Source organism: Schistocerca piceifrons, chromosome 3 (genome assembly GCF_021461385.2).
Source record: "Schistocerca piceifrons isolate TAMUIC-IGC-003096 chromosome 3, iqSchPice1.1, whole genome shotgun sequence".
In the NCBI taxonomy this organism is placed as follows: domain Eukaryota; kingdom Metazoa; phylum Arthropoda; class Insecta; order Orthoptera; family Acrididae; genus Schistocerca; species Schistocerca piceifrons.
Window position 1 is genome coordinate 284,513,340 of NC_060140.1, and position 27,309 is coordinate 284,540,648.

Sequence of the window (27,309 nt, forward strand, 5' to 3'; positions counted from 1 at the left end):
TGCATGGGAGAGCGATATGCAAGTATACAAATGGCGCTAGTATAGCCTACACAAGGTATAAAAGGCAGTGCATTGGTGCGGCTGTGATTTGTATTCAGGTGATTCATGTGAAAAGATAACTTGATTGTGGCAGCACTGTGGGAATTAACAGACTTTGAACGCGGAATGGTAGTTGGAGCTAGATGCAAGGGATATTCCATTGCAAAAATCGTTAGGCAATTCAATATTCCGAGATCCACAGAGTCAAGAGTATGTCGAGAATACTAAATTTCTAGCGTTACCTCCCAACACTGAGCCGAACGGCCTTCACTTAACGGACGACAGCAGCAACGTTTGCGAGGAGTTGTCAGTGCTAACAGACAAGTAACACTGCACGAAATAGCCGCTGAAATCAATGTGAGACATACGACTAACACATGCATTAGGACAGTGTGGCGAAAGTTAACGTTGATGGGCTACGACAGCAGACGACCGACGCGAGTGCCTTTGCTAATAGTACGACGTCGCTTGCAGACATCGCCTGCAGCGCCTCTCCTGGGCTCGGGACCATATCGGTTGTACACGTCGCTTGCAGACATCGCCTGCAGCGCCTCTCCTGGGCTCGGGACCATATCGGTTGTACACTAGACTGGAAAACCGTGGCCTGGTCAGTGAGACCCGATTCCTACTGGTAAGAGCAGATGGCAGAGAGAGTGGCGCAACGTCAGGAAACCACGGATCCAAGTTGTAAACAAGGCAGTGTGCAAGCTGGTGGTGGCTCCATAATGGAATGGACTGTGTCATATAGAATGGACTGAGTCCTCTCGTCCAACTGAACCGATCATTGAGTGGAAAAGGTTATGTTCGGCCACTTGGAGACCATTTGCAGTCATTCATAGACCGCCTGTTCCGAACACTCCATGAGTTCTTATGGATGACATAGAACCTTTTCATCTGAGCACAGATGTTTGCGACTGATTTGAAGAATATTCTTGACACTTCGAGCGACTGATATGGTCACTCAGATCTCCCGACATGAATCCCATCGAACATTCATGGGACGTAATTGAGAGGTGAGTTCGTACACAGGATCCTGCACCGGCAACGCTTTGGCAATTACGGACGGCTGTAGCGGCAGCATGGCCCAATATTTCTGCAGGGGACTTCCAAGGACTTGAAACTTCCTGGCAGCTTGAAACTGTGTGCCGGGCCGAGACGCGAACTCGGAATCTGCGCAGGAGAGCTTCTGTAAAGTTTGGAAGGTAGGAGACGAGGTACTGGTGGAAGTAAAGCTGTGAGGACGGGGGTGAGTCGCGCTTGGGTAGCTGCGTTGGTAGAGCACTTGCCGGCGAAAGGCAGAGTTCCCGAGTTCGAGTCTCGGTCCGGCACACAGTTTTAATCTGCCAGGAAGTTTCCTATTAGGGCACACTCATCTGCAGAGTGAAAATCTCATTCCAAGGACTGGTTGAATCCATGTTACGTCTAGATGCTGTCCTGCGTGGGCAATAGAAGGTCCGATAGGATATTAGGAGATGTCCCATGACTTTTGTCATCCCAGTGCTATAATCACGCAACAGGCAAGAGACATGGGCCGTAACATATAGGAGACTACAGAAGTGGGGTTTCCATAGACTATGTTTCGTATTCCATTACACAGAAACGATGTTTTCACACATGTAAACCGCTTCACTGGACGACTGCAATTGTTTGACAAACAGACGTCACGTTCTCTCGATTCTGCTGAGACCGAATAAGGTAGCTTTGTGTTTAAGACGCTGGACTATCATTCAGAAAGAGTGCATTATGAATCGTAGTGGTGCTATCTACATTTGTGCATTCTGTAGTTTCGTTAGATCATTTCATGTAAATACCGGGATGGTTTGTTTGAACGAGTTATGACGATAACAATCCAGTCACTTCCGAGCTGACGTGCTCGGTTGTTAAGAATCTCAATGTCAGCTTTACTTTCCTTCTTTGATTTCGATTCAGAAGAAGAGTAAGAGTATCCCAAAACACTGTAAGATTTTTATTTTATTTTTTATTTAATTATTTTTAAGGAGGTAAAAGCCTATGCAGTAGCTAAGGAGTAATAAGTGTACTGAGACAGCGTAAAAGATAAGAGGATCTAACAACATAACGGAAGTAGCGATGCATGAGGAGCGAATATGTCTTAGGAAAGGACACTCCACGATAGGTGCAATTTTTATTTTGCAGTTGATAACACGAAAACTTATATAATACAATAAAAACATCTAGTACAAATTTAAGTGTCAGGAAGTCGTTTCTGAAAGTATGGAGTGTAGCCATGTATGGAAGTGAAACATGGACGATAAATAGTTTAGACAAGAAGAGAATAGAACCTTTCGAAATGTGGTGCTACAGAAGAATGCTGAAGATCAGATGGGTAGATCACATAAGTAATGAGCAGGTACTGAATAGAATTGGGGAGAAGAGAAATTTGTGGCACTACTTGACTAGGAGAAGGGATTGTTTGGTAGGACATGTTCTGAGGCATCAAGGGATCACCAATTTAGTATTGGAGGGCAGCGTGAAGGGTAAAAATCGTAGAGGGAGACCAAGAGATGAATACACTAAGCAGATTCAGAAGGATGTAGGTTGCAGTAGCAACTGGGAGATGAAGAAGCTTGCACAGGATAGAGTAGCATGGAGAGCTGCATCAAACCAGTCTGTGGACTGAAGACCACAACAACAACAAGAATAAAAAAACGAAAATTGCCTTCATTCATTTTAAAAAATCTTTTGTCAAAATCAATAGATAGAAATTTTGGAAGATACGTGGTTATCGGAAAGATATAAAAAGTTTATATCAGAACACGACTACTTCTCGATGGAAAAATAACTGATGAGATACCAACTAACAAAGGAGTACGACAAGGATGCTGCATGTCTCCAGTTTTGTTCCGTATTTACATATATGAAATAATGCATCGGTCTATACGGGAACGAGACTTTCAAAAAGGTATATACTTAGACAGGAGAACTCTTTTAAATAACTACTACATGTTGACGATGCTGTGATAGTAACAGATAAAGACGAGGACGTCAGAAGGGAATGTATGTGCTGAAATAAGTATGTGGGACATTTGCCATCGAGATTTTTATGTGGACGCTTACAGCGTTTGAAATAAAACAAAATTTATTAACTTTCTCCATCTTTATTCCTCATGTTTGTATATTTATGTCTAACAGTAAATGCCCTGGCGACGAGCGCATTTCTTGTAACGGCAGACCAGTTTGTTGATACCATCACTGTAGAATGTCTGACATTGTTGATGGCGCCATAATCTCACCTGTACATGCATGACTTTATCGCTGTCAAACTGAAGTCCTCGTAGGCGTTCTTTAAGTTTTGGAAACAGATAAAAATCTGAAAGGCGTCAGATTGCTACATATGTCGCAGCGCTCGAGTGTGGTCTGGCAGTGTCGTGCTGAAGGAGAGCTTGCTTCATGTGTGGACCAACTCTTCTTGCTTTCAGTTTTCTGAGGGTCTCGCTGTACCATGTAGAGTATAGGGTTCTGCATTTAGACACGAATTCCAAATGCACCACATACTGGACGTCCTGGAACACTGTGAGTGTGACTTCACCTGTTGAGGGCATGGTCTAGAACTGTTTTGGCGTAGATGATCCTTTGTGGTGCAACTCCAATCACACACTCTTGTCTTTGGGGCCAAAACCAGGTTCCATCACCCTCCCGCTCAAAACGCACAGCACTGAATGGTAATGAAGTACACTATCGGCCATTAAAATTGCTACACCACGAGGATGACGAGCTACAGACGCGAAATTTAACCGACAGGAAGAAGATGCTGTGATATACAAATGATTAGCTTTTCAGAGCATCCACACAAGGTTGGCACCGGTGGCGACACCTACAACGTGCTGACACGAGGAAAATTTCCAACCGATTTCTCATACACAAACAGCAGTTGACCGGTGTTGCCTGGTTAAACGTTGTTATGATACCTCGTGTAAGGAGGAGAAATGCGTCCCATCACGTTTCCGACTTTGATAAAGGTCGGAGTGTAGCCTATCGCGATTGCTGCTCGCGTTGGTCGAGAGCCAATGACTCAGCAGAATATGGAATCGGTGGGTTCAGGTGGGTGATACGGAACGCCTTGCTAGATCCCAACGGCCTCGTATCACTAGCAGTCGAGATGACAGGCATCTTATCCGCACGAACAGATAGACGACGTTTGGAACAGGATGGACTACCAGCTCGGAGACCATGGCTGCGATTACCCTTGACACTGCATCACAGACAGGAGCGCCTGCGATGGTGTACTCAACGACGAACCTGGGTGCACGAATGGCAAAACGTAATTTTTTCGTATGAATCCAGGTTATGTTTACAGCATCATGATTGTCGCATCCGTGTTTGGCGACATCGCGGTGAACGCACATTGGAAGCGTGTATTCGTCATCGTCATACTGGCGCATCACGCGGAGTGATGGTATGGGGTGCCATTGGTTACACGTCTCGGTCGCCTCTTGTTCGCATTGACGGCACTTTGAACACTGGACGTTACATTTCAGATGTGTTACGACCCGTGGCTCTACCCTTCATTTGATCCCTGCGAAACCCTACATTTCAGCCAATCACTACTCTTGATGAACTGTGGTATCGTGTTGAAGCTGCATGGGCAGCTGTGCCTGTACACGCCATCCAAGCTCTGTTTGACTCAATGCCCAGACGTACCAAGGCCGTTTTACGGCCAGAGGTGGTTGTTCTTGGTACTGATTTCTCAGGATCTATACACCTAAATTGCGTGAAAATGTAATCACATGTCAGTTCTAGTATAATATATTTGTCCAATGAATACCCGTTTATCATCTGCATTTCTTCTTGGTGTAGCAATTTTAATGGCCGGTAGTGTACTTACAGATGTCCAGTCTCTTCTGTTACGTGTGAGAAGTGAGTACTCGAGGCACCCACCGCGCCGTTTTATGTACTGCATTTCTCCAATGATGCTCTGCACACGTTCTCGTGGTAAGCACACTTGCCTGAGAGCAGTGTCTGTGTTATTCAGCAACTTTCTTCTGATGAGTTCAGCCGGATTCCTGTGAATCTCATCGGTTGCCACAAGCGGTGATACTGCACGAGCTCTATAACACACGGTCAGGTTAATACCATCGTTTCCTTCATTACGAGCCCGGAGAACCCAACGTCGCACATTACTGATGTCGATAAAATGATCACCGTACACAGCTTTTATTCTTCCATGGATTTCAGTTGGCGACACGTTTTCTGCGGTTAGAAACACCGATTACCGCAAACTGTTTCTTACGCACTGACATAGTTACGTTACACACCGCCATGTTACACGATACAATTTGGGGCCCTTGAGCGGAATCTGCTCGGAAGCGGGAAGGTCGACAGAGTAATATTCGTGACATGAATGCATCTACCGATACTTTTCAACACACCGTGGTAAAGAAAACGAAGACCTGTTGAGATTCCCTTTCGCTGCGTATTGAACGCGAGTGTACGTAAACGGCGTTACGGAGAAGGTCACAATTTTGAACTGACAGTGCTCTGAGAGGGCGATGCCAGAGGCCTGGCCTTGGTGCGACGCCTCCTGGAGGAGAGGCGTGAGTAATCGCCTAATGAGGCCGCCGAAAGGGCGCACCTGATCACAGGGCAGCGGCAGCGGGCGCCGGGCGTAACCTGTTTGCAGGCGCTGCCTGGACCCGCCGCACGCCACGAGCCAGACTCACTGGGAGTCACAGCGCGGCCAGCGGCAGCGCCGGCGCGGAGGATGCCTTCAGACATCACTAACGTAATTCTTGTGTTAAAAAGGAGTCTCTCATTTCCTCATTTCAGTGTACTGGGCACCGGGCAGAGGAAGAAATAGAGGTGTGAAGGAAGGGAACAATCAGTGTTAATGTCCTGACGGTAGATACGTTGCTAAAGATTTTATGAAGGTGATGTCTCGCAGCTCATAAGTACACTACACTGGTGTCCAAAATTAAAGGAACAAACGGAAAATTTGCAAGCTTGCATTTGTTGTTGTTGTGGTCTTCAGTCCAGAGGCTGGTTTGATGCAGCTCTGCATGCTACTCTATCCTGTGCAAGGTTCTTCATCTCCCAGTACCTACAGCGACCTACATCCTTCTGAATCTGTTTAGTGTAGTCATCTCTTGGTCTCCCTCTACGATTTTTACCCTCCACGCTGCCCTCCAGTACTAAATTGGTGATCCCTTGATGCCTCAGAATATACCCTACCAACCGATCCCTTCTTCTAGTCAAGTTGTGCCACAAATTTCTCTTCTCTCCAATTCTGTTCAGTACCTCCTTATTAGTTATGTGATCTACCCATCTAATCTTCAGCATTCTTCTGTAGCACCACATTTGGAAAGCTTCTATTCTCTTCTTGTCTAAACTATTTATCGTCCATGTTTCACTTCCATACATGGCTACGCTCCATACAAATACTTTCAGAAACGACTTCCTGACACCTAAATCTATACTCGATGTTAACAAATTTCTCTTCTTCGGAAACGCTTTCCTTCGATTGCCAGTCTCCATTTTTTATCCTCTCTACTTCGACCATCATCAATTATTTTGCTCCCCAAATAGCAAAACTCGTTTACTACATTAACCGTCTCATTTCCTAACCTGATTCCCTCAGCATCACCCGACTTAATTCGATTACATTCCATTATCTTAGTTTTGCTTTTTTTTGATGTCCATCTTATATTTTCCTTTCAAGACACTGTCCATTCCGTTCAGCTGCTCTTCCCCGTCCTTTGCTGTCTCTGACAGAATTACAATGTCATCGCCGAACCTCAAAGTTTTTATTTCTTCTCCATGGATTTTAATTCCATCTCTGAATTTTTCTTTTGTTTCCTTTACTGCTTGCTCAATATACAGATTGAATAACATCGGGGATAGGCTTCAACCCTGTCTCACTCCCTTTCTAACCACTGCTTCCCTTTCATTCCCCTCGATTCTTATAACTGCCATCTGGTTTCTGTACAAATTGTAAATAGCCTTTCACTCCCTGTATTTTAACCCTGCCACCTTCAGAATTTGAAAAAGAGTATTTCAGTCAACATTGTCAAAAGCTTTCTCTAAGTCTACAAATGCTAGAAACGTAGGTTTGCCTTTCCTTAATCTATTTTCTAAGATAAGTCGTAGGGGCAATATTGCCTCACGTGTTCCAACAATTCTACGGAGTCCAAACTGATCTTCCCCGAGGTCGGCTTCTACAAGTTTTTCCATTCGTCTGTAAAGAATTCGTGTTAGTACTTTGCCGGCGTGGCTTATTAAACTGATAGTTAGATAATTTTCACATCTGTCAACACCTGCCTCCTTTGAGATTGGAATTATTATATTGTTCTTGAAGTCTGAGGGTATTTCGCCTGTCTCATACATCTTGCTCAAAAGATGATAGAGTTGTGTCAGGGCTGGCTCTCCCAAGGCCGATAGTAGTTCTAATGGAATGTTGTCTACTCCCGGGGCCTTGTTTCGACTTAGGTCTTGCTCTGTCAAACTCTTCACGCAGTATCGTATCTCCCATTTCATCTTCATCTACATTCTCTTCCATTTCTATAATATTGTCCTCAAGAACATCGCCCTTGTATAGACCTTCTATATACACCTTCTACCTTTCTGCTTTCCCTTCTTTGCTTAGAACTGGGTTTCCATCAGAGCTCTTGATATTCATGCAGGTGGTTTTCTTTTCTCCAAAAGTCTCTTTAATTTTCCTGTAGGCAGTAACTATCTTACCCCTAGTGATATGTGCCTCTATATCGTTAAATTTGTCCTCTAGCCATCCCTGCTTAGCCATTTTGCACTTCCTGTCGATTTCATTTTTGAGACGTTTGTACTCCTTTTTGCCTGCTTCTTTTATTTTGCATTTATTTTGCGACAAGACTGTGCAAACAGATGATAGGAAAGTAGAAACAATGTAAAGAGTAGAGAACGTAAACAGATGAAACAGAAATGTTCTACATGTTTTTACAACTTAACGGATTTGCACACACATTCCAACAAATGGTTAATGTGCTCAAAATGGAGTGTGCCCACCTCTGACAGCAATACAGGTCTGGCAACGACGGAGCATGCTGTGAATGATGGCACCGGTATCACGTTGCGGCAGTAACTCCCATTCTTCCTGCAACGCTGCTCAAAAATCTTGGAGAGTGGTTGGTGGACATTGGCTTGATGCAACCCGTCTCCCTAGTGCCTCTTAGACATGCTCTATGCCATGCGTGCAATATCTTACGTTTCCAATGAAAACATCAACCACCCGTGCTGTATGAGGGCGAGCATTGTCGTCCACCGTTACCAAGTATGTACCCACTGCACCTCGCTACAACCGCACTAGAGGTCTCAAGATCTCGTCACGATACCTGACAGCAGTTGAGACTTGCTCATTCACCCACGCAATTTCATGACGAGGTATTCGAGTGGCTGAGTAGCCTCTGCCCACATCATTAGGGGTTCTCTTAGACATCGGTCTCTTTCCACAATCTTTGGGTCCCCGAGTCCTGTTCTACCTTCCCTCCCGACGGGAATCTATCGAGACTCACTCTCCAGACCAAATAGGAACAAATCTGTGAAAACAACATTGCCAATTGTTAGACCTTGGAGGTGGCAAGTTGACGATTCCATTCTAGACGTTCCCTTCTGTGAAGAAGTGTCAGAGGCAACATGCAGCAGATCTCCGACAATAAAGGCCACTCTGCCGTAGCCTTCTGTACACCGTTTGTCTCGATACAACACGTCTTGAGTATGCAGCGATGTCAGATGGCAGGTGCCGTGCGGTACTAAGATGGTACCACCGTGCCCTTACAACCAAATAACGGTCCACTCTTTCGGATGTCACTCATAGTCGTCTCTGCCGTGTTCTTAGGATACAGTTTCGATCACTATAAACTGTCGTCACATACGAGAAGCAACAGAGCGATTTACATTAAACCATCGCGCCACACCAGTTTGCGACTCTCCTGCTTCCATTCTTCATATGGACCTCCATCATAGAGGCCGTACCACGAACATTGAGATTAATGGGCAGGGAACACTACTTTCGTAGTGTGTGGAGTAAGCTGAGAACGTGCTGGAAAGAAGGGGTGGGGGGGGGGGGGGGTGCTTGGGATACGTCCGCGGAGCTGCGCTAATTCCTAAGTCCTCGGTAGCTTACGGGCTGCCGGCGCGGTAGCTCAGAGTACTCGGTCAGAGAGCTAGCTGGTCTGTGTAAAAAAAAGAGTGAAGGGATCGACAACGGACTTCAACGCATATAATGTGACGTCCGCTACGACCAAATACAACGACCAATAACGAACAAAAGGGGTTAGAGTGCCTGTCTAGTAAGCAGGAGATCCCGGGTTCGAATCACGGTCAGGTCCACTTTTCCAACTCTCCCAGTTGATTCTATCAACGTCCCGTACACAGCTGGTGATTGTATTCAAATTACCTACTATTTTTCACGTAGAATAACTTGTGTTCTCCAACAAGATTTCAAAGCACATCGGGCAGAGGTGTCCACCTCTCCCCTCCTCTTTCCTCGCCATCAACATCCCGTGTAAAGGGGGCTCTCATTATTATCATCCCTCTGTACGGTACTTGGGCTCGCACATTAGGCGGCTGTAGTGGGGCGCAGAGAGTGACAAACAGTCGGTGCGTGTGAAAGCTTAAAAATAGTGATTTCAGAAGAACATAACTGCGCACTATCGGAATTATGCCGAAATTTTCGCTCGGGATCGACTGCTGGTGCTTATACATTGCGAGTTTATTTTTTTTTCTCTTTAAAATATGAGATTCCCTTACATAGTTGCGTAGGCTTCCGAGGCAAGAGTCAGTCGACAGCAGCAGTTGTTTTTTTACATTATGACGCGGTACCATAGCCAGAAAACTTTTATGTCGAATGAGATTCCCTTTTTAGTAGACTGCAGTTCTGACGTGGCGTCCGCTCGTAAAACATTCCTCTGTGCCGCTGTTTACAATAGTGGATACATTGTCTGCCGGCCGCTGTGGCCGAGCCATTCTAGGCGCTTCAGTCCGGAAACACGCGACTGCTACGGTCGCAGGTCCGAATCCTGCCTCGGGCATGGATGTGTGTGATGTCCTTAGGTTAGTTGGGTTTAAGAAGTTCTATGTTCTAGGGGACTGGTGACCTCAGATGTTAAGTCCCATAGTGCTCAGAGCCATTTGAACCATTTGGATACATTGTCTCTACTGTACTGTAAATTGACCATAGACATAGGTGAGTTCGGATATCTGAATTTCTAGCCTGCAACGATTCATGTGTATTGCGGGGCTTATCACCAAATGTTAAAAGTCAGTTAACTCGTGACGTATTGCCATATTCACTGCACGTATCTCTGTAACAGACTGCTCAAATACAGCGTCTATATTCGTGCCATACGCAACATCCAGCTTCAACATTCGGGCGCCATGCACGCCGCAACTTCAAAAGGGGCAACAGTTCTCGTAAGTTTTGGCCACTCAGCTTGCAAAACACAAGTGCGAGCAATAAAAGTGGAAGGTCAACGAAGAAAAGTGTCTGTTTTAGAACGGTGTAAGGCAGCGTTTCATCTTATCCTCACTGTTGCTCTAGCTGAATTAAAAAAAAAAAAAAAAAAAAAAAAAAAATACGGGAGAGAGAGAAAGAGAGAGCAATGTTGCTCGCAGAAGAAATACACTATCTGATTAAAAGTATGCGGACAGTCGTTTGTAATGCGGGGCGCCTCCAGACATGTCTTCGGACTGGAATCTCCTTGACTGGAATGGAGTCTTCAGTAATGAATCTCGTTTCGAACTGAGTCCCGATGGCCAGCGAAGAGATGTCTGAAGAAGCCATGGACAGCGATGGGTTACCAGCCTGACTGCCGTTCGCTGTAAGTCCCGATAGCCAGGAGTGATGGTTTGGGTTGCAGTCTCGTTTGATAGCAAGACCCCTCTGGTTGTCAACCGCTACACGCTTCCAGTACAGCGGTACGTCAACGATATTCTATGCCCGGTTTTGTTGTCCTTGACGGGAGACCGTCTTGGGCTTACATTTCAGCAAGATAATGCTCGACCACATACGACTTGAGTTTCTACCGTTTGTCTTCGTGATTGCCAAACCATAATTTGGCCAGCGAGGTAGCCGGATCTTCCCAAACGAGAAAATTTGGGTCGCTACAGGCAGTGCCCGCCAACCAGCTCTGGATTTTGACGATCTAACGAACCAGTTGGGCAGCATTTGGTACGCCATCCCTCAGGTAGATGTCCAACAGCTCTGTCAGTCAATGCCAATTCGAATAACTGCTTGTGTGAGGGCCAAAAATGGACCAACGCGTTGTTGACTTGCTCAGTTGCTCTCTCTCTTAAATAAGTCAACCTGTTTTTCTGAAGTTGTAATCATTTGCCTGTCTGTACATTCACATCACATCTACGCACTTTCGTCCCATTAGGAGGATTCCTTCGTGCTGTGTCGGCTTTTTTTTCTTTACAGTTTATTTTATTTGTGACAACCAAGAAAATATACTCAAACAGTCCACGGGTGTACTGCCGGTCCATATTGTCCAATGGACACAATATTTCGGCGATCAGACATGTCGCCATCGTCAGGTGCGCTGACGAACTGAGCTCCTGAGGGCGGGTGGTCGTCTTAAGTCCCCACTCCTCTCGAGGCGTTCTCTCTGCGGTCCGCGCCCGCGCGTCAGCGGTCGGTGAGACGCTGGCGTCGGCGTCTGTGGTAGCCTCGATGTAATTGCCTCGTCCACATTAGTCGCCCGTTTGTTTCCTTTGCTGAGCGTCTTTTTTTTTATTGAGTCTAATTAAAAAGACGCAAGAAATACGCCCGCAGAAACTGAAGAATCAAAAGAAAATATATGTTACTGCTGGTTGCTGATAGGTTCCTGCCCAACCCTCGGAGTTTGCGACATACTCTGAATAAACAGCAAAGTATTTTAACAAGCTAGTATATAAATATCATTGCTGGTCGTTTCATTTGAAGCAATTTAAGCTGTACTCGTAGGTTTCCTGCCTAATCACACCCTTGGAAATCGCGACGCATTCAGAAGTAAGCGGCCTAATATTTGTAATAATCAATAATACAAAATTGAAAGAATAATTGGACTGATGTCAAAAAAACTAAAAAAATTGATTCATGAGAGAACATATTTCTACTGCGTGAATAATAAGGAACCAAAATATATTGCAAATGTGAAAATGGAAAAGAAATATATTGTACTGGAGCTGTACACGAACCTATTTCCTTCGACACCATAACCGCATCTCTCTACCGATAAGACCACGCCGATCACCTACAACTCTGTGTTTTAGTTTTCTTTATCTTAGGATCTCATGAAGGTTTAACTGCAACAAATTGTACCAAGAGCGACGTTTATGATAAATCTTCGACCTGCCATTGCCTTGAAACGGCATCCTGTCAGAACAGGTGAGTTATAATACAGAAACAACAAAATACGATGAAATCCCATACGAAGTCTCCAAAGTACTAGGAGGCTATAATTACTGTTCAGCTGGTCACATAGGTCCACAATGGGCCGTAATTATCATACGGCAGCGACACTTGGTAGATATTCTAATGCGTTAATTTGGAACCGATTTTCGCTGGAAAAAAAATCAATTTTGGCCACCAGGTTCAAATCTGGCGCTGAGAATCCAAGAAAGACCTATAGAAATGTTTCCAAATATAATGAATTAGGAACGCGTTGTGGGTGGGAAACGTCAAACAAGAGAGTAAGTTAGAGCGTTAATTTTATTATTACTTGCCGCTTTCACAGTTTGTTCAATATGAGCACCAGATGCATTGACGAAACGCTGTACAGCCCTGTCTTTGGACCTGGTGGCTAAATTTAGAACTAATTATTTTCCCATGTATATCGGTTCTGCATTAGCGTATCTACCAAGTTTCGCTACCATACGATAAATGCAGCCCACACTGGACTTCCGTGAGTAGCTCCACACTAATTATAGCCAGTCGGTAGCAAATGAGGGACGTCACGTGACCAGACCCGAATGCCAGTTGTAACTTACGAGTTTTAGTCACTCGTGTTCTACACTATCTGCAGCGCTGAAATCAGCCAGAATACTTGTTTAGGGGGCTGACTAATATCTTGTCCAGAGAGTTTATTTTCAGTCTTAAGAGAGAGAGTCGCATCGTTTCTGGGTCTCGGAGCGCAGCAGAGGCACCCTGGCTTTGTGTCGGCGGACAAAGGCGCGGCGCCCGGCAAACCGGCCTCTGCTGCCCACCTCACATGCACACACACACACACACACACACACACACACACAGTGGGAGTCGGGTCGCCGGCGCGCCGTCCACGGTTCTCCACTTTTTCCCGCGCATCCTTGCCTTCTAGCCCAGACGTGACACAATGCGGGTGCGAGCGTCACCTCCAGACGCAGGGATCCACCAGTTCGCCTGACTCATCCCTGACAGACCGCGAGACAGCAGCTGCGATGGCACAGCCACTACACGTTGAGCGCCTCAGAAATCGACTTTGTCGTTTCTTTCTTATCGGATGCTAAGGGACGACTTCCGCAAGGCGTTCGATACAGTTTCCCACAGTCGTTTAATGAACAAAGTAAGAGCATATGGACTATCAGACCAATCGTGTGATTGGATTGAAGAGTTCCTAGATAACAGAACGTAGCATGTCATTCTCAATGGAGAGAAGTCTTCCGAAGTAAGAGTGATTTCAGGTGTGCCGCAGGGGAGTGTCGTAGGACCGTTGCTATTCACAATATACATAAATGACCTTGTGGATAACGTAGGAAGTTCACTGAGGCTTTTTGCGGATGATGCTGTGGTATATCGAGATGTTGTAACAATGGAAAATTGTACTGAAATGCAGGAGGATCTGCAACGAATTGACGCATGGTGCAGGGAATGGCAATTGAATCTCAATGTAGACAAGTGTAATGTTCTGCGAATACACAGAAAGAAAGATCCTTTATCATTTACCTACAATATGGCAGGTCAGCAACTGGAAGCAGTTAGTTCCATAAATTATCTGGGAGTAGGCATTAGGAGTGATTTAAAATGGAATGATCATATAAAGTTGATCGTCGGTAAAGCAGATGCCAGACTGAGATTCATTGGAAGAATCCTAAGGAAATGCAATCCGAAAACAAAGGAAGTAGGTTACATTACACTTGTTCGCCCACTGCTTGAATATTGCTCAGCAGTGTGGGATCCGCACCAGACAGGGCTGATAGAAGAGATAGAGAAGATCCAACGGAGAGTAGCGCGCTTCGTTACAGGATCATTTAGTAATCGCGAAAGCGTTACGGAAATGATAGATAAACTCCAATGGAAGACTCTGCAGGAGAGACGCTCAGTAGCTCGGTAGAGGCTTTTGTTGAAGTTTCGAGAACATACCTTCACCGAGGAGTCAAGCAGTATATTGCTCCCTCCTACGTATACCTCTGGAAGAGACCATGAGGGTTAGAGCCCACACAGAGGCAAACCGACAATCTATCTTTCCACGAACAATACGAGACTGGAATAGAAGGGAGAACCGATAGAGGTACTCAAAGTACCCTCCGCCACACAGCGTCAGGTTGCTTGCGGAGTATGGATATAGATGTAGATGTAGACTTAGGATATGTGTCAGTAGACAGGGGTATTTGAAAAATTTGTTAGGGAGCGCAGGGTATTCCAGGTGATTCAAATTAACAAATTATAATTTATAAAGTAACCTAGCCACAAGCGTAATACGTAACTTGTACTCAGAATCATAATGATTTCTGATACAGAAATCCGTCCTCCTAAGGACAGAAAATCGGCATTACAAGGTCCTGTGACAATCAATACTTGAGATGGCTGCTTAATGAGAAGGTACCAGTTGGTGGCTGGAATCAATCTGCACACAAACGAACAGGAAAAAACACCATGATAATAATGTGCTTACTGGTGGACATGCTAGATAACTTAATAGTAAATTTCAACAAGAGACACGAAGTGGACGAATTTTGCTGTCTCGGAAGCAGAATAGACAAAGAAGGAAGATGTGTGGAAGATGTAGTAACAAATATGTATCTTAGAAAAGGCCTATAAAAAGAAGCATATTCTGACATCCATAAATATAAAATTTGAAATAAAAAAAAATTTAATGGAAGTCTGTGTTTGATGAACAACCGGATAAGGGTGCGATACGTGAACAACGTAGAGGACGCAAATCAAACGATTCCAAGTCTTTGAAATGTGCTGTCGCAGGAGGAACGATCAAACAAGGAACGAAGGAGAATGAAGAGTGGACGAGACAAAATGCCTAATAAAGGACAATAATGATTCAAAAATATGAAATATTTGGACTTGTACGAGGGGGTGCTTAAAGGTATTGCATCCGAATTTTTATGGGTAAAATTTTAAAGATTTTAAAATAATAGGAATGTTATTAACATTCTAGATCTTCATTCTTCATCTCGACATGTTTATTTCTCCATATGCGGTAGCGTTCTCGCTTCCCACGCCCGGGTTCCCGGGTTCGATTCCCGGCGGGGTCAGGGATTTTCTCTGTCTCGTGATGACTGGGTGTTGTGTGATGTCCTTAGGTTAGTTAGGTTTAAGTAGTTCTAAGTTCTAGGGGACTGATGACCATAAATGTTAAGTCCCATAGTGCTCAGAGCCATTTGAACCATTTTATTTCTCCATACAGTCACTCTCGCGACAAACACATTTCTCCCAACGAGAGACCAATTTTTGATACTTTCATTGTAGCATGTTTGATTTTGTTGGTGCAGCACAACCTCACCTATGCTAGCACTGATCTATCACTGTCAAAGTGAAATCCGAAGGTGTTCTTCAAGTTTTCGAAACAGACGATAATGGGATGAGGTCAAGTCGGAACTATATGGAAGATGATTGATGACAGTGAACCCAAGGCGTCGCAGAGCTGAAGACGTCGCCGCTCTCGTGTGTGGAAAGCTTTGCCATGCTGAACGAGAGGGTACTGCATGTGTGGGAAAACTGTTCGAATTCGAAACTAGATTACAGCACGCTATTTCTCACGAGCCGAAATATTTACGTTACACGGAGTCACGTTGCACACTACAATACGGAGATCTGTAGCGGCAGAGGGACATGAAAAGTAAGGTTTTAGAATGTTGCTTTATGTAAAAAGCTTTAAAACGTTTCAAGAAAAACCTAGGAGGCATTACTTTTCGCACGCCCTCGTATTAAGAGACGAATCGTTCATGAGAACTATAACTGATATGATAGTGGATAGAAAAATAAAAAGTGCAGCATATCTAGTATAGATTTATTTAACTACAAGTTTTAATTTATGTGTTTGTTTTCATGAAATAACGCAGGTAGCGTATGTTACTTTTGTTGTCTGCAGTCGGAAGACAGGTTTGGTTCAGTTCTGCACGTTGGGCACTGTTTGTGAGTCTGTTGATTTCCGCACAACTATTGCAAACTACATCCATTTATTTCACAATGAAATTCGCCTAGCAGCCGTGCAATGGAGATATTGTTTTATTTTAGCTACGTTTCGGCAATTCATTATGCCATCTTCAGGCCCTATGTGCACCTCTCAAAAATAATCGACATTGGCATACTGGGGCCATATGTTTCTAGATGTCGTGAGTAGTTCAAGTGCTTCCTTCGAAGACTTGACTGCAACTGAATTTGGCGAATTTCATTGTTAAATATTTGACCGGCAGTAGTTATCCGATATACGTATTTAATTTTCAGCGTTATTCCGCATCAGAACACATCAAAAACTTGTTTGTTGTCCATACAGTGTAATTTCCACGTTTCACTTGCATAAAATGCTACATTGGAGATAATTACTCTGAAAAAATACTTCGTAAGGCTGCACTCTATATGAGACCTTAATATACGACTTCTAGGTATAAACAGTATAAACAACGATAGTCATTTGAACGAATAAAGTTATAAAGCGTCAGGCGAATATTTCGTTATGGCACGGAATGACCTTACAGCAGCAGCTCCATCGGGAGGCAGCTATGTGACGACATCGGTGGATGCATCCCGTATTGATTACAGGAATCCATATGGTACAAAGAAATTACAATTTAATAAGGGGATTAATATTTACTTGACAATTAGAGGTACGTATGCACTTAAATTATCATTATTGATAAGATGTTCATTGGTTCTACAGACTGAAAAACCTAAACTACCTGGCAAAAAAAAAAAAAAAAGCGAAGCAAGTAGATGACATTGTCGGATGTCAGTGTAACGTCGTAGGTATACACATCATCGACGGGCATGTAAATGATCAGAGCTGTAATTCTCTGTGAAAGATAGAACGGCTATCAGAGTATTTCTCGTATTTAGTATCGTCACCATGTTTGAGAGAGTATATAAGTGGTTTGAACAACGGCAGATACTGAATGACCATTGTGGAGGACACGGAGATGCAGCGTAAACGTTTGAGACAGCGTTATCAGCGCATGACACAGTTTGAAAGGAGCCTCGTTGTGAGTCTCCATTTGGTCAGCTGATCGTGTCGTGCAATATTGCAATATTCAGTGCAATGTTCAGCAGGCCTATATTGGACTGCTTGGGAACGTGGGACAAGCCGTGGAGTTGTCCCATCCTTTGTTTCGAGAGGTACGGCGGTGTTACTCCTCCCGTCAAGGTGTGAGCAGCCATCAGATATGACTACAGATCATGGCAGATAGTGACTGAGAGAACTCTGACGATACGAGTTATGTTCCGAACATTCGCGTCCTCGTCTGTTACCTTTCTTGAGACAGTATTGTGGTGCCATTTCTCAAAAGAACAACACTCCTCCACACGTGGAACGTGTCTCTATGAACTGTCTGTGTGATGATGAGGTACTCCCGTGCTCAGCCAGGGTCCTAGGTCTGTCTAAGATATCACATATGTGCGATCATCTCGAACATCAGAACGTGGTGCCATTTTTCTGTAGGACAACGCTCGTCCACACGTGGTATGTGTGTCTATGAATTGTCTGCGTGATGTTGAGGTACTCCCGTGCCCAGCCAGAGTCCTAGATCTGTCTAATATGTCACATGTGTGCGATTAACCAGAACAGCAGAATGGGGTGCCATTTTTCAGTAGGACAATGCTCGCCCACACGTGGCACGTGTGTCTATGAATTGTCTGCGTAATGTGGAGGTTCTCCTGTGCCCAACCAGAGCCCTAGACCTATTTACGATGCCACATGTGTGCAATCAACTCGGACGTCAAAATGTCCCAGTGCCATTATCCACGATATAGAGGACCAGTTGCAAAAGTTGCGGATCAATTCGCCTCAAGAGAGGATGCAACGGTTTCATGACATCCTTCAAAAAATGGTTCAAATGGCTCTGAGCACTATGGGACTTAACATCTATGGTCATCAGTCCCCTAGAACTTAGAACTGCTTAAACCTAACTAACCTAAGGACAGCACACAACACTCAGTCATCACGAGGCAGAGAAGAATCCCTGACCCCGCCGTGAATCGAACCCGGGAAGCCGGGCGCGGGAAGCGAGAACGCTACCGCACGACCACGAGCTGCGGACATGACATCCTTCCCGACGGGGCCAATACATGCATCGTGACCAGAACATATGCAACGTCTTACTGATAAGTGCCCTCATTTCCAAGTTCTTTATAAATTGGTTGGCAGCTCAGTCACTGAAATAACATTACATGCCTGCTCAGCCCGTACAGGCTCATTTTATTTCCTCGTCCCTTTATGGGTGCTTCATTTTCTTGTCGGGTAGTGTATGATATGCAAGCTAATCATTCACTTACTGTCAACAGTGTTGCGAAACGAAATGTATCTGCATTTCGCGCTTCCTCACGGTTTGCATTTCTCCTCCGTCAGACACTACAGGTAGGTGGGCAGGACGTACCAGATTCACATGGCTGTGCACTGATATACTTCTACAGTTTCAGTAGCAAACGCTTGCCCATTTAATTCCAGTCCTCCATTCGGACGAGACAGCACACTGACGTAACCAGCCTAACACGTTGGCATGGCCAGCAGTGTCCGCAGTAGTCAGACTTTCTGAGAGTGTCCAATCACGATTTGTATAACAGACGCTGCGTAATGCTGGTAAAGTGTTTAACGATATTATTTACCAACAGATTACCAGCACGTTGGTTACAAATCAACCTGATACTGATCTAGATTTTTGCCATTTTTGACAAATCACGCCTGGCAAACGCTATCAGCGTTCCTCAGCTATGACGTTGACGATTCGTTTCCAAAATCCTTGTTCAACTGAGTCAAACGATTTTTAAAAAATTGTTTTGCAAAATTGTAATAACAGAGCAATAATTATAACTTGCACGATGTTTCAGAACGTTCATTCACTCATATTCTGACAAACAAAGATTGAACTCCTACTTCCTCTGTAGCATGAACAAATAAATTTCTGCGTTACTTCTCTAGTTTCTTATTAGTCGTACTTGTAAAGAAGGCAGTTACATCTACGTCAAATTTTGGTATCCGACGAAGATAATTACCTGATATAGCTGACAGTAATAGCGTCACGAAAAATGCTTACAAGAGTATAGCCGATAAATCAATAACTTCGTTCGGCTTCACGTTCAGATATGACGTGTTATTGCTGAAAAATACCGAGTAACCGGCTTGCATCAATGTTGTCAGTTGTATTGACTGGTCGACACTCATGTGATTCTGTCGTAAGATTATATAAAATAAAAGAAGATAGTCACTTAATTTCCATTGACAATATGTCTTTTTCCAATACAGAGTAGTTCATGTTCAAATCACTACCTTAAATTGTATTCCAGCAGTGCAGATACAGAGCAATTTTGTGTACTACTAAGATATATTTAAGTGTACTGGTGGAGAATAAGTCGATACCAAGGCCATTATAGGTGGAGCACAAGCTCATAATGAAGCAAGAAAAAAAGCACAGCACTCCGTCTTCAGGCCACGAGTGGCCTACCGGGACCATCCGACCGCCCTGTCATCCTCAGAGTAGGATGCGGATAGGAGGGGCGTGAGGTCAGCACACCGCTCTCCCGGTCTTTAAGATGGTATTCTTCACCGAAGCCGCTACTATTCGGTCGAGTAGCTCCTCAATTGGCATCACGAGGCTGAGTGCACCCCGAAAAATACTAAAATGTAAACTTTCACGGCCGGAAATATCATGTCCATTATATTATCCGGGCTGTTATGCCGTGGTCGGTTGATGAATTCTGAGGTGATTCCCAACGTTTCGTCTCCGACTGCGGGAGACATCTTCAAGGGGGTCCGTAGCTTGATGGAAGGTCCAACACACACACTGGCCAGCTACTGACTGCCGCTAAATTCCGTGTCCGCGCGCCCCCGCGCCGCGGCGTGACGTCACGTGTTTTGAAAACGTCAGTGCAATTGGCCGCTGTCCGTCGCCGTCGATCGCCGTTGCCATCACCCAGTAGTGGACGAAACGTTGGGAATCACCTCAGGATTCATCAACCGACCACGGCATAACAGCCCGGATAATTATAATGGACATCACCCCGAAAAGTGGCAACAACGCATGGCGGCCTGGATGGTCACCCATCCAAGTGCCGACCACGCCCGACAGCGCTTAACTTCGGTGATCTCACGGGAACCGGTGCATCCACTGCGGCAAGGCCGTTGCCATAATGAAGCAAGACGGTGAAAGAAATTGTCCTTTTTCAAGAACTATCTGTATATGTTTAGGAAACGTCGAAAAATGAATGGACAGGTGAGAGAAATCGATCCTCGTTCCTCCTGAAGGCGAATTCAATGCCTTAACCTCTGCGTCATATGGCTAACGGTTTGGTGAACTATACTGTTAACAGAAGCATTTTATTTTACATCGGACTCACATCGGGATATACCCCAAATTATTGTTTGAAAGTACTGTTTGTCGACGGACACTAGAGCCAACATAACAATTGTCTATGTTCGTATGTATGCTAATACATCAACAGTTTGACTTCATTATAGAAATAGTTATTATGTTTTGAAACGCGGCAGTAAATCTCGAAATAGAGAAATTCGTATAACATTTCGATAAATACACTCCTGGAAATTGAAATAAGAACACCGTGAATTCATTGTCCCAGGAAGGGGAACCTTTATTGACACATTCCTGGGGTCACATACATAACATGATCACACTGACAGAACCACAGGCACATAGACACAGGCAACAGAGCATGCACAATGTCGGCACTAGTACAGTGTATATCCACCTTTCGCAGCAATGCAGGCTGCTATTCTCCCATGGAGACGATCGTAGAGATGCTGGATGTAGTCCTGTGGAACGGCTTGCCATGCCATTTCCACCTGGCGCCTCAGTTGGACCAGCGTTCGTGCTGGACGTGCAGACCGCGTGAGACGACGCTTAATCCAGTCCCAAACATGCTCAATGGGGGACAGATCCGGAGATCTTGCTGGCCAGGGTAGTTGACTTACACCTTCTAGAGCACGTTGGGTGGCACGGGATACATGCGGACGTGCATTGTCCTGTTGGAACAGCAAGTTCCCTTGCCGGTCTAGGAATGGTAGAACGATGGGTTCGATGACGGTTTGGATGTACCGTGCACTATTCAGTGTCCCCTCGACGATCACCAGTGGTGTACGGCCAGTGTAGGAGATCGCTCCCCACACCATGATGCCGGGTGTTGGCCCTGTGTGCCTCGGTCGTATGCAGTTCTGATTGTGGCGCTCACCTGCACGGCGCCAATCACGCATACGACCATCATTGGCACCAAGGCAGAAGCGACTCTCATCGCTGAAGACGACACGTCTCCATTCGTCCCTCCATTCACGCCTGTCGCGACACCACTGAAGGCGGGCTGCACGATGTTGGGGCGTGGGCGGAAGACGGCCTAACGGTGTGCGGGACCGTAGCCCAGCTTCATGGAGACGGTTGCGAATGGTCCTCGCCGATACCCCAGGAGCAACAGTCTTGGCGTGCATCCGTGCGTCGCTGCGGTCCAGTCCCAGGTCGACGGGCACGTGCACCTTCCGCCGACCACTGGCGACAACATCGATGTACTGTGGAGACCTCACGCCCCACGTGTTGAGCAATTCGGCGGTACGTCCACTCGGCCTCCCGCATGCCCACTATACGCCCTCGCTCAAAGTCCGTCAACTGCACATACGGTTCACGTCCACGCTGTCGCGGCATGCTACCAGTGTTGAAGACTGCGATGGAGCTCCGTATGCCACGGCAAACTGGCTGACACTGACGGCGGCGGTGCACAAATGCTGCGCAGCTAGCGCCATTCGACGGCCAACACCGCGGTTCCTGGTGTGTCCGCTGTGCCGTGCGTGTGATCATTGCTTGTACAGCCCTCTCGCAGTGTCCGCAGCAAGTATGGTGGGTCTGACACACCGGTGTCAATGTGTTCTTTTTTCCATTTCCGGGAGTGTATATCTCATATATTCAGATAAAATTTATAATTTTTTGCACCCCTTTTAGATAAGGATCCATCGAAATCTCATGTGTGATGAGTAGGAAATCGAGAATACTGGAGGGAACAGGCAACTGAAATACTGAAAAACCAGTTGGAAGTTATATGGCAAGATTTGTAGCTTCAGCGTGCGCGATAGGGAACACGAAGTTATTTATTACTATTATGTCATTTATATAAGCAGAACAATACTTCAGCAAAACATCAGCTGAGAGTTAAGCGTATTGCCAGATAGCTGCAAAATAGCTTCTCGTGTTCCCAGGGAAATAAGTAAGATTCTATATTGCTCATTGTTACGGAAAATGTATTTTGTATTTCGCTGTCTCGAGTCACGTAGTCTGTTGCATTATTTCGCACGTATTTGGAGTAGTTAACTAGTCGGCGTTGTAACGAGCAGCGTATGGTGATCTCAGACGTATTAGGTCAGTAGTCGAAATACTGTGAAGAGCGACGCTAGGAAATATATCTCATATATATATACTAAGCAGGGAAAATATCATAACTCACATCAGGTTACGCTTTGTACGAATATGAATGGCTAACTCTATAATAGAATTTGTTATCATCGACTTTTCGAGATTACACGGTTGTATGGGACAAAATCTTGTTGGTCGAGCGAGGTGGCGTAGTGGTTAGCACACTGGACTCGCATTCGGGAGGACAATGGTAAAATCCCGCGACCGGCCACCATCCTCATTTAGGTTTTCCGTGATTTTCCTGAATCGCTCCAGGCAAATGCCGGGATGGTTGCTTTGAAAGGGCACGGCCGACTTCCTTCCCCGTCCATCCCTAACCCGATGAGACCGATGACCTCGCTGTCTGGTCTCCTTCCCGAAACAACCCAACCCAACAAAATCTTGACAACTGAACGAAACTCTAGTTTGGCAGTGATATTATTTTGCTCGGAGATTGATAAGTCGCTTATGAATACACAAAATTTTGCTTTACAGACTTCGTAAACGAAAATATAGATAACGCTTCACAACTGAATCGAGCTCCATCGAAAAAAACCTCGTGGGCATCAATAAATGGGGATAAAGAGTAAATATGTAATATCTGATCTGATATGAACACCGCTGTGCATTACTAGGCATTGTTCTACTGGGGCTGCTATGCCCTTGCCCAGTGAAGTTAGGGTATATAGATGACAGTAGGACATCGATAATAAAATATTCTGAGTGGTGCTTATATAATCATATCCACAGACGAAAAAAGACTGAGCTCGTAAAAAAATATGCCACTTGCTGAAGCTATACAAGCATTTGTCGAAACGTAACCGTCTATAACAACGAGCACTCTGAATATCTAAAAATGAAACAGAACATTCAGTCATAATATTCCAATGGAGCTGAAAGGATAAATAAATAGCACTTACTAATGAAGTATGTAAAATGGGAAACATTTTACAGCAGAAAGCAAAAAATGACCAGAGGAATTAAAAAATCATAGCTGACGAAAATAAAATGGTTGCAGAGAATTGGTACTTCGTGAAGTTGTTGTGTATGTTCCGAATGGGATGTGTTTTTATAAGCCCCTTCATTTAACACCTGTGACCAACGTCTTCGGACGGTAACAGCTACGATGTCATGATTTTCCATCAGTGTACATGGTTGTAAAACCATCGCTCAGATTAAAGTTTATTATTTATGTCAGTGATATATATGTCAAGTGTGTTGGCTTGGGCTTTAAAATAATGAAAAGCTGTGAGACAACACCTACAGAGAATTTTCTGGATTTTTTTTCCTTGTGTAAACTAGTAATTTTATCTGGTTAGACTAAGAGTAGAGCAGACCATTTAGAGATTTGGCCACAGATTCGTCAAATTCGCTAGTGGCTGTCAAAGACTTCAAATTAGCAATTTAAAAAGAAATAAAAGCATATTACGCGAACATTGATTAAAGCTACGGCTTTTGAAGCTCCACACAGTTGCCAACGTACTGACGTGAAAATATTTAATTACAGGCTGCAGCTAGAGGGCGAAAGAAACACTGGTGTCATTTATTCAAGGGCATCACTGCTATGACGATGTGCAAAAGCTTCGCCACCCACGCCACGCATATTTTACATAACTCTCAAAAGAACATAGAACCACGCAAGCAACTGAGGCATCATTTACATACATTTACAGTAGCTTTATTTAATATCCCGCATTTCGTTAGGACTCTCCTCAGTGTTACCTCCAAGAGATTTAATCTGTTATTCCTTGACGCATGTCTGAATATGCGCATTGTTATTGAAACCCATTGAGCAGAATGAATGCAACACGAGGGACCCGATTTGTGTCTGGTGCCTGCAGTCTATTAAAATGTAAGAGAGAGTGTAACGAAGACTTCACAATGATTTGCAGAAAACAGATATAGGTACTGTAATAAACCCTATCCCTTACTGTCAAAATGTTCGTAGACGTACAGAAAGTAAATATTCTACGTTGAACTATTCTAATGATTTCGACGTTTATATAATTTCACAAGGGCAGAAACATTAGATTAGCAGATAAATGTTGCTTATCCTGCTGCGGCTGTCTGGTTGTCTAGGGTGTCGGTTCCTTTATATGCCTTCCAGTTGATAGTTCCAATGCTTTTTGTTGTAGTAAAAGTCTCTGGAATATTATTACTTTTTGACATTATTAGTATTTATTCGTAAATTCTTGACGCTTTCTACAACACTATTTGTTAAGTAAATGCATTGTGCAACATGTCAACACAACACAAAGAACTTGATAGTTACATTGACCAACATCCACAACAACTGAAACTATAATAGCGCGTTTTGTGCCCAAAATTCCTATAAGTATTACTTACTTAGCATCAAAATCCTTCTAGAACAGGATATAGTTCAAATGAATTTATGACTCAACTGAAATTACTTTTCAGTTATAATTTACATAACGTTTTCTGGCAGTAGTTAATTATATAATTAATAATGAAGATTGTTGATTTTGGTAATATAAAAACTATCAGCTCCCTGTCTTTGTATAATTGTCGATTGCACTATCGATAGCAAAATTACAAAAATTATAAATGAAAACAGAAATTTTGATTACATAAAAGCAAAAGAGTAATAATATTAGATTTACTGTAAAGTGGATTTTGACTCTTTTAAGTTAACAAATGTGATTACTAATTTTCACTGTTCAAGATCGGTGTTCCTAATGGAGCGATATGAAAAATAAAATTATGTTATCAGAAAAATAGTTTTTTGGTGGTTGAATATATGAAAAATTATTTTTGGATGTGAAATATATAATATAATTATAAAAGTTAACTCAAGCCAGGCCGAAATTTATACGGATTCGAATATTTCAATTGAAGTACGAAAGAGCTAAGGAGGCAAGAGTCATTACAGTACGCAGAAGCGCAGGAAATACAACTGCGTAATTGTCTAACCCGATAGAACTGTTAAGTATCTGTAATACGGCCATTTAGTTACACACTATGCCACCGGGTTCGTTACATATCGTGCGTCTCAACATTACACTGATTATCAAAGAATGCATGTAGATGCACACACATATGTACAAAACAGTCACAACAGTGCGTCACTATTAAAGCCACTCACTTCTGCGTAAATCCTCTAAATAAATGAGGACTGCGCAAGAAATTAAAGCACTGGCATTTTTTTTTTTTTTGGTAATTTGTACCGAATGTATTTAGCCTTATCTATTTCGAGCAATTTATCCACCCACGGGGTACAATTAAGAAACGTGGTTAGTTATTCTTGGTTATAAACCCGACGATAGCTCAAAGCTCGAAAAACTCTGGACTGCATTGCAAAGAATACGAATTGTAAGTGATGGGTGCAACCTTTTCACTGCAGGGTGACCCGATGTTCACCAACAAAATTTCGGAGTTGTTCAGGGATATTTTCAGAATATTTTGGCACAAGAGGCCTGTGGTCTCCGATGCCTCGTTAAAAAGTGACAGCATTTCGTTTGATTTCTTACCCTCACTTATCTTTGTATGTGTACTGCTCCGAAATTATGTGCACAGTAACGCTAATGTCGACTGTATGCGCTATGTGCCTTATTCACTCAAGGTACTTGCTGTCGACAGCAGCAATGTCCACTTAACTCTTCACTCGCAAGGTTACAGTCCGTACAGCTCGCTTTTGTCTCGGAGGAGGAGGAAATTTGTGTTTAACGTGCCTTCGACAACGAGGCCGTGACAGACGGAGCATAAGCCCGGGTTAGGGAAGGCTGGGGAAGGAAATAGGCAGTGCTCTTTGAAAGAAACAATTCCGGCATTTGCCTGAACCGATATAGGGAAATCAAGGAAAACCTAAATCAGGATGACCGGACGCGGGTTTGAACCGTCGTCCTCCCGAAAGCGAGACCAGTGTGTTAATCACTCCGCCACCTCTCTCGGTGCTTCTAGGTTAACAGCGATCACAGCAGCATGGACCATTTCACAGACGGAAAATAGGCTGATATGACCGTCGCGCATGGGTTAACTGAACGCAGTGCAACAGCGGTACAACGACGGTATGCCGTGCTGTTTCCGCAGCGCCGGCAACCATATGATGGTACTTATGCATCTGTAATAGACACCTATGAGAAACACGCTCATTCCGTGTTAAGTTTGGTGACTGTATATTGCACGCTTTTTCACTGTTGTCAAAGTATTTACAAAGAAACAATAGCGATTGGGGTAACAAACGGAATAATTATAATTACGTTATTACTCTGCATCGAGCCGCTGGAGAACGCTCGTTTCTTATACTAAAATACTCAGAAGATATCCCAGAATAACTTCCAAAAATTTTTTTATTATACAGTAAGAATTAGGGGAAACGGTAAAGGGCCGAGCTGACTGACTGCCTCGGTAGCTTTGGGTCAACGCGGCAGATTGCTAATCGAAGGGGCGAGGGTTCGAGTTCTGGCCAGGTCGGACATTTTTTTTCTTCACTCATGGACTGGGTGTTGTGCTGTCCTTACATTAACATGGTCATAGGTAACA

At 44.2% G+C, this 27,309-nt stretch overlaps 1 pseudogene; it reads right to left on the reverse strand.

The window, feature by feature from the left end:
• Positions 1-20,430: 20,430 nt before the first annotated feature.
• On the reverse strand, positions 20,431-20,548 carry LOC124790768 (annotated as a pseudogene).
• Positions 20,549-27,309: the final 6,761 nt, after the last annotated feature.